Source organism: Somniosus microcephalus, unplaced genomic scaffold (genome assembly GCF_052327205.1).
Source record: "Somniosus microcephalus isolate GS21.2 unplaced genomic scaffold, FLI_Smic_1.0 unresolved_chr6, whole genome shotgun sequence".
NCBI classification, from domain to species: Eukaryota; Metazoa; Chordata; class Chondrichthyes; order Squaliformes; family Somniosidae; genus Somniosus; species Somniosus microcephalus.
This window is the reverse complement of record NW_028225184.1, coordinates 4,281,019-4,294,719: the sequence shown is the minus strand read 5'-3', so window position 1 is coordinate 4,294,719 and position 13,701 is coordinate 4,281,019. Positions and strand designations below refer to the sequence as shown.

Below are 13,701 nucleotides of genomic sequence, written 5' to 3'. Positions count from 1 at the left end.
ACAAGTTACTGTTGGGGAACAGATGTCCTCTGTTGAAGAAAGTGGAAGTTAAATTGTAGCCGAGCACAGATAGTAGAGGAGAGCAGATTTGGCTCTGGGCTTTCCCTGGTTACAGATAACCTCTGAAAGAATTGGCGAGTGCTCGCAATCAATATGGCTGGGTGAGTGACACTGTATTAGAAGAGATTTATTGAAATTTCTTCTCTCTGTTCTGAATTCTTAACGGGATTAGCAGGGTACATGCTGGGAGGATGTTTCTGCTGGGGAGTCTAGAAAATGGGTCACATTCTCAGAAAAAGGGGTTTAGCACTGAGGTGAGGAGTTTCTTTCACACAAACGTTTGTGAATCGTCAGGCTGTGGATGCTCAACCGCTCAGCATATTCAAGACAGTGATCGATAGACTTATGGATATTATGGGAAGCAAGAGATATGCAGATAGGGCGAGAAGGTGGAGCTGAGGTAGAAGATCACCGGTGATCTTATTAATGGTGGAGCAGGCTCGACGGGACTCCAATTGCTTATATTTTTATGTTCTTATGAATATCTTTCGCTAAGCGCCGCACCCCTACATCTCTACATGTGCGGTAATCTCTTTAAGTATGGGTCTGCACAAACATTGTATTAAGTCTTCAGCTGGAACCCGACACTGAAGACCAAAGAAAATACAGTGATTTATGTCGCTGATTGCAAAGTCCAGTAGTCAGTTACATAGATACATAGAAGATAGGAGCAGGAGTAGGCCATTCGGCCCTTCGTGCCTGCTCCGCCATTCGATGAGATCATGGCTGATCCTTTAATTCAGTATCCCGTCCCCGCCTTCTCTCCGTAACCCTTAACCCCTTTTGCCCGTAGAAATATATCTAATTCCCTCTTAAATATATTTAATGAGCTGGCGTACACTGCCCTCTGTGGCAATGAGTTCCACAGGTTCACCACTCTCTGAGTGAAGAAATTCCCCCTCATCTCTGTCCTAAATGGTTTAGCCCTTATCCTTAAATTATGTCCTCTAGTTCTGTTCTCACCCGCCAAGGGAAACATTCCTTCTGCATCCAGTCTGTCTAGACCTGTCAGAATTTTATACACTTCTATGAGGTCCCCTCTCAATCTTCTAAACTCCAGTGTGTACATCCCTAAACTACATAGTCTCTCCTCATAGGTCATTCCCGCCATTCCTGGTATCAGCCTGGTGAATCGCCGCTGCACCCCCTCCATGGCAAGAACATCCTTCCTCAGATGAGGCGACCAAAACTGTACACAGTACTCGAGGTGTGGTCTCACCAGTGCCCTGTACAGCTGCAGCAAGGTATCCCTGTTCCTGTATTCTAACCCTTTTGCTATGAAGGCCAGCATACCGTTTGCCTTCTTGACCGCCTGTTGCACCTGCATGCTCGCCTTCAGTGACTGGTGTACAAGAACACCCAGGTCTCTCTGTACTTCCCCCTCTCCCAATCTATTGCCATTTAAATAATAATTTGCCCTCCCGTTCCTGCACCCAAGGTGGATAACTTCGCACTTGTCCACATTATAGTGCATCTGCCATTTATCCGCCCAATCGCCCAGTCTGTCCAAATCGCTCTGGAGCTTCCTGGTCTCTTCCTCTGAGCCCACCCCCCCTCCTAGTTTAGTGTCGTCTGCAAATTTGGAAATGCTGCATCCGACTCCCTGATCCAGGTCATTAATGTAAATTGTGAACAGCTGGGGGCCCAGGACAGATCCCTGTGGTACCCCACTTGTTACTGCCTGCCATTCAGAAAATGAGCCGTTTATTCCAACTCTCTGTTTTCTATCTGACAGCCAGTTCCCTATCCACGCCAAAACTTTCCCCTTTATCCCATGAGCCTCAATTTTCCATGCTAATCTTTTATGTGGGACCTTATCGAAGGCCTTTTGGAAGTCCAGGTACACCACATCTACTGGCTCTCCCCCATCTATTCTACCAGTTACTCCCTCAAAAAATTCCAATAGATTAGTCAAGCACGATTTACCCTTTGTAAATCCATGTTGACTCTGTCCTATCCTGTCCCCATTTGCTAAGTGCTCCGCTATTTCATCCTTAATGATGGACTCCAGCATTTTGCCCACAACTGATGTAAGGCTTACAGGTCTGTAATTACCTGCTTTTTCCCTACCCCCCTTTTTGAATAGTGGGGTAACGTTAGCTACCCTCCAATCCATCGGCACTGTTCCCGAGTCTAATGAATTCTGAAAAATCATCCTTAGTGCATCCGCTATCTCTAGGGCCACCTCCTTCAGTACCCTAGGATGCATGTTATCAGGCCCTGGGGATTTGTCCACCTTCAATCCCTTTAGCTTCCTTAACACCATATCCTTAGTTAGTTTAAGGTTTACTGTTTCTGTGTAGTTTGATTTACCGACACATCCAGTTGCTATTTTATTGTTGAATTAGTTGAACAATTGTTAGAACTGTTAATCTTTCACTGCAGATGAAGAGAGCTTATATTCATATGACTAATAAATAACGCACATTGCATTCCTCGTGAAATTAGCGCAGTTTCCTTTCACAAACCATTATAGCTAGTACAGACAGTGAGCTGATTGGATGTGTAAGAAAAATATTGTTTGCTTAACACTGAATTGAATCATTAATTAACAGTTTGACCAGGAGACACAAATTAAACATTTTTATTGTCACTGTGAAATATTACAAAGTTAAATTGTGACTCTCGGACCCTTCCTTGCCAACAGTTAGCAAACGTGATCTTCATGCAGAATGTACAAAAAGTGGCAGAGATACAATAAGTAAATGGGGGCACTGAACATGAAGATTTGTGCAAAGAATTTCCTTATACAACAGCACGAAATTGCGCTAAGTCATATTTTAACCAACCAATGCAACAAGTGGGTTCGATGGATCTGCACATAATGAATTTCCAACGTTTAATGAGGTAAGGTTTCTCACCATAAATGTAATTACACGTGAGAAGCGTCACCGGATAACTGGAGAGTATTCACCTGCCCAGGTCATTCGTTCACTCATTCATTTATGTCTGTCTGTCTGTGCACCTGTCTGCCTGACTGCCTGTCTCTCTGTCTATCTCTCTCTATTTATTTATCTCTCTATGTAACAGTCTCTCTGTCTGCAAGAACAACTGCCACATAATTCACCGATTTGATTTGGCCAACTCTAATTTCTCTTGAAAAAATATGCAAGTGAAGATGAGTTACAATTTGAAAGAAGTAATGCTCAAGAAAGCTTAAATACAGGCTCAGTTCCACGAACTCTAGGGACAGGGCAACCGTCTACAAAACTAGACACGCAATATCACATCCATAAGACAGGTACACTGCAACAATTAACTGCATTGCGCAATTCCAAAAGTTAATGGCTTAAAAGCTAATGTTATCGTTATGGATGTGGATCATAAGAGAGAATGAAACTCTTTGTCTATCTATCTCACACAAACAGGACAAAAACCATTGATAGAAAGAGATATGTACATTTCCTGTATCCACGATTGAAATTAAAATCAAGTGGTTGCGATTCGGTGTACTGTCGAACTCTGATCTGGAAATAATGTCACATGTATATGGCATCTTAAATACCTTCTCTTTACACATCAGTCTCTTCATCGCACCCTTCGACAGAATGTATTCCGGCACTAACATCACCTACCAGAAGATAAAGCAAGTGGGTATCAACAAGGCTGCTCACGGAAGAGATGGACTGTCACTGATATATTCATCACACGAATCGGCCATATCATTGCATGTTATTCGGGTGCACAGTTCTGGGGCACAGAACGTATTTCCAGTTAGCATAATTTTCTGTCGGTGTTTTATGTGAACATTTGCTGTGGCAAATTAACATTTCAACATTTCCGATTCAACTTTGTGAAGTCAGCTGTCATGAGTAAATTAGAGTTCCTAGCCACGAGGTTTCGCTCTATAATAAATTTTAAATGCCCTCTACCGACTTCATCGCCATTTCATAAATTTGTTGAACAACGAATGTTCAACAATTGATTAACGGCAACGCCACTAATCATTTACTACCGTTATTAAAACACATTTGAGTGTGCGTGGGTTTCCTGTACAACTTACGGCTGTAATGATTTCTGGGCACCCTCTTATATTTACAGCAGAAATCGACTCTGAGAGCATTTACTATTAATCATGCAGTAGTGGAGTCCGGCCCTTCGGTGGCGCTGTGGAGCCCGATTCCTCTTTTCAACCAGGTCTCAACATTGAATGTGTAACAACCGTATTCATCACCTGAACTTGGCCCAAGTCAGGCAATTTCCGAGCTTATGTCTAAAGCATGGAAAATTACTGATTTCGGCATGTATTTAACTGACACTCTCAGATACAGTATGTTCTCCTTGCTACTACTACCAGAGTCACTTAGTAATTAATTGGATTATAATGGATTAACTCCATTGGTTGTAGTTAATGGTAGAATTTTAGACAAGTCTTTGTATTGGGAGAATGGGCTGATGGTAATCCTAACAATGAATTTGTCTGTGTTGACAGTTTTTGCGTGGTGAAGTGATTATTAACTTTTAAACGGTGCTTTTTGAGTGACTGGAGTTCCAGATTTTTAAAAGGGTTGAAATTACTTGAGCATAATTTTGCAAATAGTTGTAACATTCTGATTTTTGGCAACGGGTCTGAATTGTAACTCTCAGATTCCTGTCGCAACTGGCAATTACAACTGGGTAAATATCAATAAACTGATGCATATCTTGTTTCAGATATAATCGGTGCAAACAATTTAGAGGAATTTGCAAATGTCGAATCTAAATGCATTCAATTCGCTAGTTATTTACAATTCCGCCACTTTTTGATAGGTTCCCGGCAACCGTCACCTCCTTGTTGTCTTTATCGCCATGTCTCATGCACTGTCAAAGAGTGAGGAAGTAATTTGCACATTTTGTGCGTAAGAGGAACATTGTAAGGCCCTTGATTTTCAGCATTGGTACTAACTTTTATTGTAATGTCGACATTTAATAATGCGGACATTAATACTTATTTACAGCGCAATGTGAAAATCAAAATCTCTTCCTTTCTGACTTTATTACAACATGAAATATTGCAGGGAATCAATATTCTTCAAATGTACCGTCACGATGTTTGTTTGCCTTTATCGGTTTGCACTCTTCTCCCAGGATAATCAGAGTCCCAAATAGGATAAATGCAGCGAGACACAAACGAATTGTGATTGAATAAGATGTTAAGTAAGAACCTGGAAGATGACAGAAAGAGAAAATGTCAATGGGTAATTCTCCCGTTTCCACTGAGGACACAAATACAGAGTCACTCTGTAATCATATCTAACATTCGCCTGGCAAGTACGGAACCATCGTGATATCCTCATTCAGCATTAATTATCAGAGACAGTCTCACTCTGGGATGACTTTAATCCATTCTTCATTTCACTGTGTGTTTTACCCTGAATAAACTCGAGCTCATCCAAATCTCTGCTGCCCGTATCCTAACTCGCACTATCCCCGTTCATGCCTGTGGTAGCTGATTTCCATTTGTTCCCGTTCAAACAACGCCGTGATGTTAAAAGGCTCGTTCTTGTTTTCAAGTCCTTCCATGGGCCTCGACCACTCTCTATCTGTATAAACTCCTCCAGCCCTACAAACCTGCGAGTTCTCTGCGCTCCTCCAATTCTGACATCTTTCACATCCCCGATTTTATTCGCTGCCCCGTTGGCGACAGTGCCTTCAGTTGCCTGGGCCCTAAGTATTGGCATTCCCTCCCTAAACCTCCAGAATGTCTACATCTGTTTCCTCATTTTACGACGCTCTTTAAAACCCACCTCTTTGACCAAGCATCTGGTCATCTGCCCTAATTTTTCCCTATAGGGCTGGGTATCATTTTTTGATAATTGCTCCTGTGACGCGTCTTGGGACGTTTTATATAGTTAAAGGCGCTATACCAATACAAATTTTTGTTGTTGTTGTCACTGCCGATATATGAATTATTGGAATCTGCAGATTTCTACCGGCAACAGCCGCTGGCCTTTAAACTCGATTCACTCGTTAATTGTTTGTTTTAACGAATTGTTAATATTTAAATACATGTCCATGTACAGAGTGACAGACTTTCGAACATGGTTGGCGGATATTTGCAGCAGAATATCATCAGTGGCACCCATCAGGGTGCAGTGTAATCAGGGGATGAGGTAAGCTAGATTCTCAAAACTGCGGGTTTATTGAACTTCACTACTACACCTGATAAAAGGGAATCTCAAGCGGAATACAGTATGGATAGAGCGGAATATTGTGAGTGAGTGTGTGTCAATGCCAATGAGCATATGTGTGTGTATGAGAGTGTGTGTGTATGTATGGGTGTGTGTGTATGTGTGTGAGTGTGTGTGTGTGTGTGTGAGTTTGTGTGTATGTGTGTGAGTGTGTGTGTTTGTGAGTATATGAGTGTGTGTGTGCTTATGTGGGTGTATGTGTGTGAGTGTGAGTCTCTCTGTATGTGTGTGTGTGTGTGAGCGTGTGTGTGTGTGAATGTGTGTGTGGGTGTGTCAGTGTGAGTGTGTGTGTGAGGGAGAGTTTGCGTGTATATGTGTGTGAGTGTCTGTGTGAGTGTGAGTCTGTATGTATGTGTGTGAGTGTGTGTGTGAGTATGTGTGTTTGAGAGTATATGTGTGTGTGTGTGTTTATGTGTGTGAATGTGAGTGTGTGTGTATGCATGTGTGTATGAGTGTGTGTGGTTGAGTTTGTGAGTGTGTTTGTGTGAGAGAGTGTGTGTGTGTGTATGAGTGTGTGTGCATGTGTGTGTTTATGTGTCTGAATGTGTGAGTGTGTGTGTGTGAGAGTGTGTGTGTGTATGTGTGTGAGTGTGTGTGTGTGTGTTTGAGGGTGAGTCTGTGTGTATGTGTGTGAGTGTTTGTGTGAGTGTGTGTGTTTGTGAGTATATGAGTGTGTGTGTGTTTATGTGTGTGAGTGTGAGTCTGTGTGTATGTGTTTGAGTGTATGGGTGTGTGTGTGAGTGTGTGTGTGAGTGTGTGTGTGTGTGAATGTGTGAGTGTGTGAGTGTGTTTGAGTGTTTGTGTGTGTGAGTGAGTCTGTGTGTATGTGTGTGAGTGTGTGTGTTTGTGAGTATATGTGTATGTGTGTGTGTTTATGAGTGTGTGTATGTGAGTGTGTGTGTGTGTGAGTGTGTGTGTGTGCATGTGCGAGAGTGTGTGTGTGTGAGTGTGTGAGTTTGTGAGTGTATGTGTTTGAGTGTGTGAGTATGTGTGTTTGTGTGCGTGAGTGTTTTTTCGTTCATGGAATGTTGACGTTCTGGCAAGGCCAACACTTATTGCCCATCCCTAGATGCCCCAGAGAAGGTGGTGGTGAGCTGCCTTCTTTAACCACTGCAGTTCGATTAGTGATGGTAGTCCCACAGTGCTGTTACGGAGGGAGTTCCAGGATTTTGATCCAGCGATGATGAAGGAATGGCGATAAAATTGCAAGTCAGAATTGTGTGTGACTTGGAGAGGAACTGGAATTGGTGGTGTTCCCATGCGCCTGCTGCCCCTGTCCTTCTAGGTGTTAGAGTTCGCGGGTTTGGGAGCTGCTTCTGATGAAGCCCTGCTGAGTTGTTTCAGTGCATCTTGCAGATTGTACACACTGCAGCCACTGTGCGCCAGTGGTGGATGGCGTGAATAATTGAGGTGGTGGATGAGGTGCCAATAAAGCGGGCTGCTTTGCCTTGGATGGTGTCGAGCTTTTTGATTGCTGTTAGAACTGCACTAATGCAGGCAATTGAATAGTGTTCCATCACACTCTTGACTTGTGCTTTGTAGATGCTGGAAAGGCATTGGGGAGTCAGAATGTGCGACAGTCGCCGCAGAATACCCAGCCTCTGACCTGCTCTTGTTGCCACATTATTTATGTGGCTGGTCCAGTTAAGATTCTGGTTAAGGGTGACCCCCAGGATGTTGATGGTGGGGAGTTCAGCGATGCTAATGCCGTTGAATGTCAAGGGGTGGTGGTTAGAGGCTCGCTTGTTGGAAATTATAATTGTCTGGCACTTCTGTGGCGCGAGTGTTACCTGCCTCTTATCAGCCCAAGCCTGAATGTCCTCTAGGTCTTGTTTCTTGCGGGCATGGACTGGCTAATTATCTGAGGAGTTACCAAATACACTAAACACTGTGCAGTCCTCAGCGAACTTCCCCACTTTTGACCTTATGATGGAGGAAAGGCCATTAAAGAAGCAGCTGAAGATTGTTGGGCCGAGGACAGTGCCCTGAGGAACTCTGGCAGCGATGTCCTGGGAATATGATGATAAACCTTCAACCACCACAAACAGCATCACTTTTGCTAGGTATAAATCTAGCCAGTGCAGAGTTTTCCACCAGATTCCCGTTGTCTTCAATTTTACTCGGGCTCCTCGATGCCAAATTCGGTCAAATGCTGCTTTGTTTGTGTGTGTGAGTGTGTGTCTGTGGGTGAGTGTGTTTGAGTGCTTTTGATTGTGTGTGTGAGTGCTTGTGTGATGATATCTGTGAGTGATACTGTGTTTGCATGTGTGTGAGTCTGAATGTGTGTCTGAGTGTGTGTGAGTGTCTGTTTGCGAGTGTGCATGTGTGTGAGTGTCTGAGTGGTTTTCTGTGTGTGATTGTGAGTGTGTGTGTATCTAAGTGATTTTGAGTCTGTGTTTGTATGTGTGTGCGTGTGAGTGCGTGAGTTTGTCCGTCTCTCTCTTTCTGCAATGGAAATAAACTGATCGTTATAAGGCAAGGCAGGCCGTGCTTTAGTTAACCATTACATTTTAGATACTATGAGTTAGGCTGTCAATATGATTGAAACATGCATATGAAGAAGCTAGCGTTAAATGTTGAAGGTAATCGCATTTGCACTAGAGGGCTCTGAGTTAGGGATCATATAGTGCAGACAGCGAGAGCGAGAAACAACACAAAGTCTGTGTTTGCCTGGCGGTAATATTAAACATGTTTAACAGCTGTTACATCTCCATCAAAGTTTTCTGTGTTAACTGGATAATTTTATCCTATTTTACGGTGAAATATTCCAAGAAGAATTGCAACAACAGTTACCAAATTAAATTCATATACAATTTCCCCAAATCTCGTAAGTCTGAATGTTACACAGTGGTTCAGCAGTTCACTGTCACTTACATTTTACAACGAGTTAATAGACGGCCCTCAAGCAAATTAGGAAGAACCATCAAATGTAAAGGACAAACCACAGCCCGGTGTGTTACAGGGACAATCACAACAACAGGATGAGAGAAATTCTTTCAATCCTGTAACAGATCATAACGTTGGACGTGGCTGAAAGTAGTGGCAACGTTGTCATGTGTGACTGTTTGTTTGATTCATTAGCTGTTTCATTGAGCGATTGCTTTTTTAAAACTGTTTTAGTCATTCCTTCATTCATTCAGTGATTGATTGATTCATTCAATTATTCAATCATTCATTTATTCATTCATTCCTTCTGCAATCGGTACATAAACCAGCTAAATGGAAAAGAAATAAACACAGAGACTGTGTGAATCTCACTGACCTCTTACAATTAGTTGTACCGGGTCACTCAGTGCTGATGTTAGCTGTTTCCCCTCCACATTCTCCTTATACAGACAGATGTAATATCCTCCTTGGACGTGATCTATATTCCTGATGGTGAAGGTGACAGAATTGCTCCATGCAGCAGCAGGCTGGACAACCGAGTAATTCTTTTTTCCGTGCCTGTATAAGTAAAATGTGAAGCCACGAAGGTCCTGGGAGATAGTATAGTTAAAGGTGACTTCTCCACCCTTCACAGCAACACTGGAATCCATTGACGGATTTGGTTTGGGTAGACCTGTAGTGCGAATGGAACAAATATTGACAATCTATTCACAATGCAATAACGACTTACTTTTTGGATCGAAAATATTATTGGCCTGGTCATGGGTATGCGGAGCATAATTTAAAATGTTTGCAGTTCATACAGAACTGGTAAATATAGTGAGCAGTGTGGATGATAGTAAAACACATGAGCTGGGCACACACAGGCTGTTGAAACATGGGTGAATCATTGCAGATTAAATTTAACACAGAGTAGTGTGAATTTAAGAATTTTGGTAGGAAGAATGAGGAGAGACAATGTAAACTACAATGCATAATTTTAAACGGGATGGAGTAAGCAAGAGACACATCGTCTACGTAAACAAGTCTTTGAAGGTGGCGGGAATGATTGAGAAGGCTGCTAAAAAGCTCAATGAATAGAGGTACAGAGTATAAAAGTAAGGACGTTATGCTAAACATTTATACGTCACTGCTTAGGTTCCAGCTGGAGTATTATGTCCAATAAGGGGCATCACACGTTAGGAATGATTTCAAAGCTAAGGCAAATGGACTATTTGGACAGTTCTTTCAGTGCCGGCACAGGCAGGATGGACCAAATGGCCTCCTTCTGTGCTCTGTGATTCTCTGATTAATGGTGTCGCTGACAGGAAAGTGTCAGCCTGTGAGTTCAGAATTACTGGTTACAGACAAGAGTTGAGCGCAGTGACACTCTCTGTGAGTATTAAACAATGTTACTGAAATACGGCTGATTATCTCTACATACCAAGAGCATTGAATATGCATATTAAAATCTCTGCTCCCTTTCACTCACCAGCTAAAGTGACCATCAATTCTAACCACCTGCTATTGAAGGAGGTTCTATATTGGCGTTGGTAACGCCCTCATTGGTTTGTGGTATTAATCGATACACCCTGATGGGTCAGACATGTGGGGGGAAATTGGAAACCAGGAACATAGATCCTGTATTAAGACTCCACAGCCTGCACAAGATTTTATGGACCACACGTGGAGTATTGTGCACAGTTCTGGACTCCATATTATAAAAATGATATAGAGACGCAGGAGAAGGTGAAACTATGATTTACAAGGATGATCCAGAACACAGAGGTTGAAACTATCAGGAAATGTTGAACAGGTTGGGGTTCTTTTCACTATAAAATAGAAGGCTGACGGGTGACCTGATGGAGATCTTCAAGGTTACGAAAGTTTTTGATTGGGGAGACTCAGGGAAAATGTTTCCACTTTTGTGGGAATCCTAATCTGGGAGCCATGAATATCAGATAGTCACTAATACATCCCAGATGGTTGCGATAATGTGGATCTCGCTACCACTTGGAGTGGTTGAGGCGGCTAGTTTGGCTACATTTAAGGGGTCGCTCGTTACACACACGAGGGAGAAGGTAATGGAAGAATATGCAGAAAGGATGAGCTGATGTAATGTGGTAGCAGGCTCATGTGGAGCTGAAATTCCGGCTTACACCAGCTGGGCCGAATTGTTGGAATAAACGGGTCTTTTTCTGAGTAGCAAGCAGTGAATAGTGGGGTACTGCAGGGATCGGTCCTTGGACCCCAGCTATTCACAATATATATTAATGATCTAGACAAGGGAACTAGATGTAATATCTCCAAATTTGCAGACGACACAAAGCTGGGTGGGCATGTGTGCTGTTAGGAGGATGCCGAGAAACTCCAGGATGATTTGGACAGGTTGGGTGATTGGGCAAAAGCATGGCAGATGCAATATAGCGTGGATAAATGTGAGGTTATCCACTTTGGTGGCAAAAACAGGAAAGCTGATAATTATCTGAATGGCAATAAATTGGGAGAAGGGGAAGTGCAACGAGACCTGGGTGTCCTTGTGCACCAGCTGCTGAAGGTAAGCATGCAGGTGCAGCAGGCGGTTAAGAAGGCAAATGGTATGTTGGCCTTCGTAGTGAGATGGTTTGAGTAAAGGAACAAGGATGTCTTGCTGCAGTAATACAGGGCCTTGGTGGGACCACATCTTGAGTATTGTGTGCAGTTTTGGTCGCCTTATCTGAGGAAGGATGTTCTTGCCATGGAAGGAGTTCAACGAAGAATCACCAGGCTGATACCTGGGATGGCAGGAATGATGTATGAGGAGAGATTGGGTCGATTGGGCTTGTACTCGCTGGAGTTTAGAAGAATGAGAGGTGATCTCATTGAAACTTATAAAATTCTGACAGGACTGGACAGACTAGATGCAGGAAGGAAGTTCCCGATGGTCGGTGAGTCCAGAACCAGGGGTCACATTCTAAGGATAAGGGGTAGGCCATTTAGGACAGAAAGGAGGAGGAATTTCTTCACCCAGAGAGTGGCGAACCTGTGGAATTCTCTACAACAGAAGGCAGTAGAGGCCAATTCATTAAATATGTTCAAGAAGGAATTGGATATATTTCTTAAGGCTAAAGGAATCACGGGGTATGGGGAGAAAGCAGGGACCGGGTACTGAATTGAATGATCAGCCATGATCGCATTGAATGTCGGAGCGGGCTCGAGGGGCCGAATGGCCTACTCCTGCTCCTATATTCTATGTTTCTATGTCTGTTACTGTGGGTAAATTCTATGTCATACTATATGATATATCGCTCACTGATGCCCAGTGTGGGGTCCGCCAAGACCACTCGGCTCCCGATCTCATTACAGCCTTGGTCCAAACATGGATAAAGGAGCTGAATTCCAGAGTTGAAGTGAGTGTGACTGCCCTTGAAATCAAGGCAGCATTTCACCGAGTCTGGCATCAATGAGACCTAGTAATACTGAAGTCAATGGGAATAAGGGGGAAACACTCCACTGGCAACAGTCATACATAGCTTAATGGAAGATGGTTGTGGGGATTGAAGTTCAATCATCACAGCCCCAGGACATCGCTGCAGGAGTTCGTCAGGGCTGTGTCCCCTGCCCAACCATCTTCAGCTGCTTGTTCAATGAACGTCCCTCCAACATAATGTCTGAAATGTGGATGTTCGATGATGACTGCACAGTGTTCTGTTCCATTCATAAGAACATAAGAACATAAGAAATAGAAGCAGGAGTAGGCCAATCAGCCCCTCGAGCCTGCTCCGCCATTCAATGAGACCATGGCTGATCTGATCCTAACCGCCAACCTACTATCACAGAACCATCTCCTGAATCTAACAGAATTAGACACACGAAATAGGAGCAGGATCAGGCTACACGGCCCCTGGGCCCGCTCCGCTACCCACAGGGCCATGTCCGATCCGAACCTAGACTCATGTCCAAATTCCTGCCCGCTCCCCATAACCCTTAACTCCCTTTACTTCTAGGAAACTGTCTATTTCTGTTTTAAATTTATGTAATGATGTAGCTTCTACAGCTTTTTGGGGCAGCATATTCCATAGATCTACCACCCTCTGAGTGAAGTAGCTCCTCCTCATCTCAATTTTGAAAGCAGCCCCTTATTCTAAGACTATGCCCCCTAGTTCTAGTTTCACCCATCATCGGGAACATCCTCCCCGCATCCACCCGATCCAACCCCTTCACAATCTTATATGTTTCAATAAGATCGCCTCTCATTCTTCTAAACTCCAATGAGTAGAGTCTCAATCTACTCAACCTCTCCTCATATGTCCATCCCCTCATACCCGGGATTAACCGAGTGAACCTTCTTTGTACTGACTCGAGAGCAAGTATGTCTTTTCTTAAGTATGGACACCAAAACTGTATGCAGTATTCCAGGTGCGGTCTCACCAATACCTTGTACAACTGAAGCAATACCTCCCTATTTTTATATTCTATCCCCCTAGCAATGAAAGCCAACATTCCATTGGCCTTCTTAATCACTTGCTGCACCTGCATACTAACCTTTTGAGTTTCGTGCACCAGGACCCCCAGATCCCTTTGTACTTCAGTACTTTCCAGTTTCTTGCCATTAAGATAATAACTT

At 43.3% G+C, this 13,701-nt stretch overlaps 1 pseudogene; it reads right to left on the bottom strand.

Moving 5' to 3' along the window:
- Positions 1 to 5,006: 5,006 nt before the first annotated feature.
- The window catches only part of LOC147086924 (Fc receptor-like protein 5), a 38,508-nt pseudogene continuing 29,813 nt past the window's right edge, over positions 5,007 to 13,701 (bottom strand).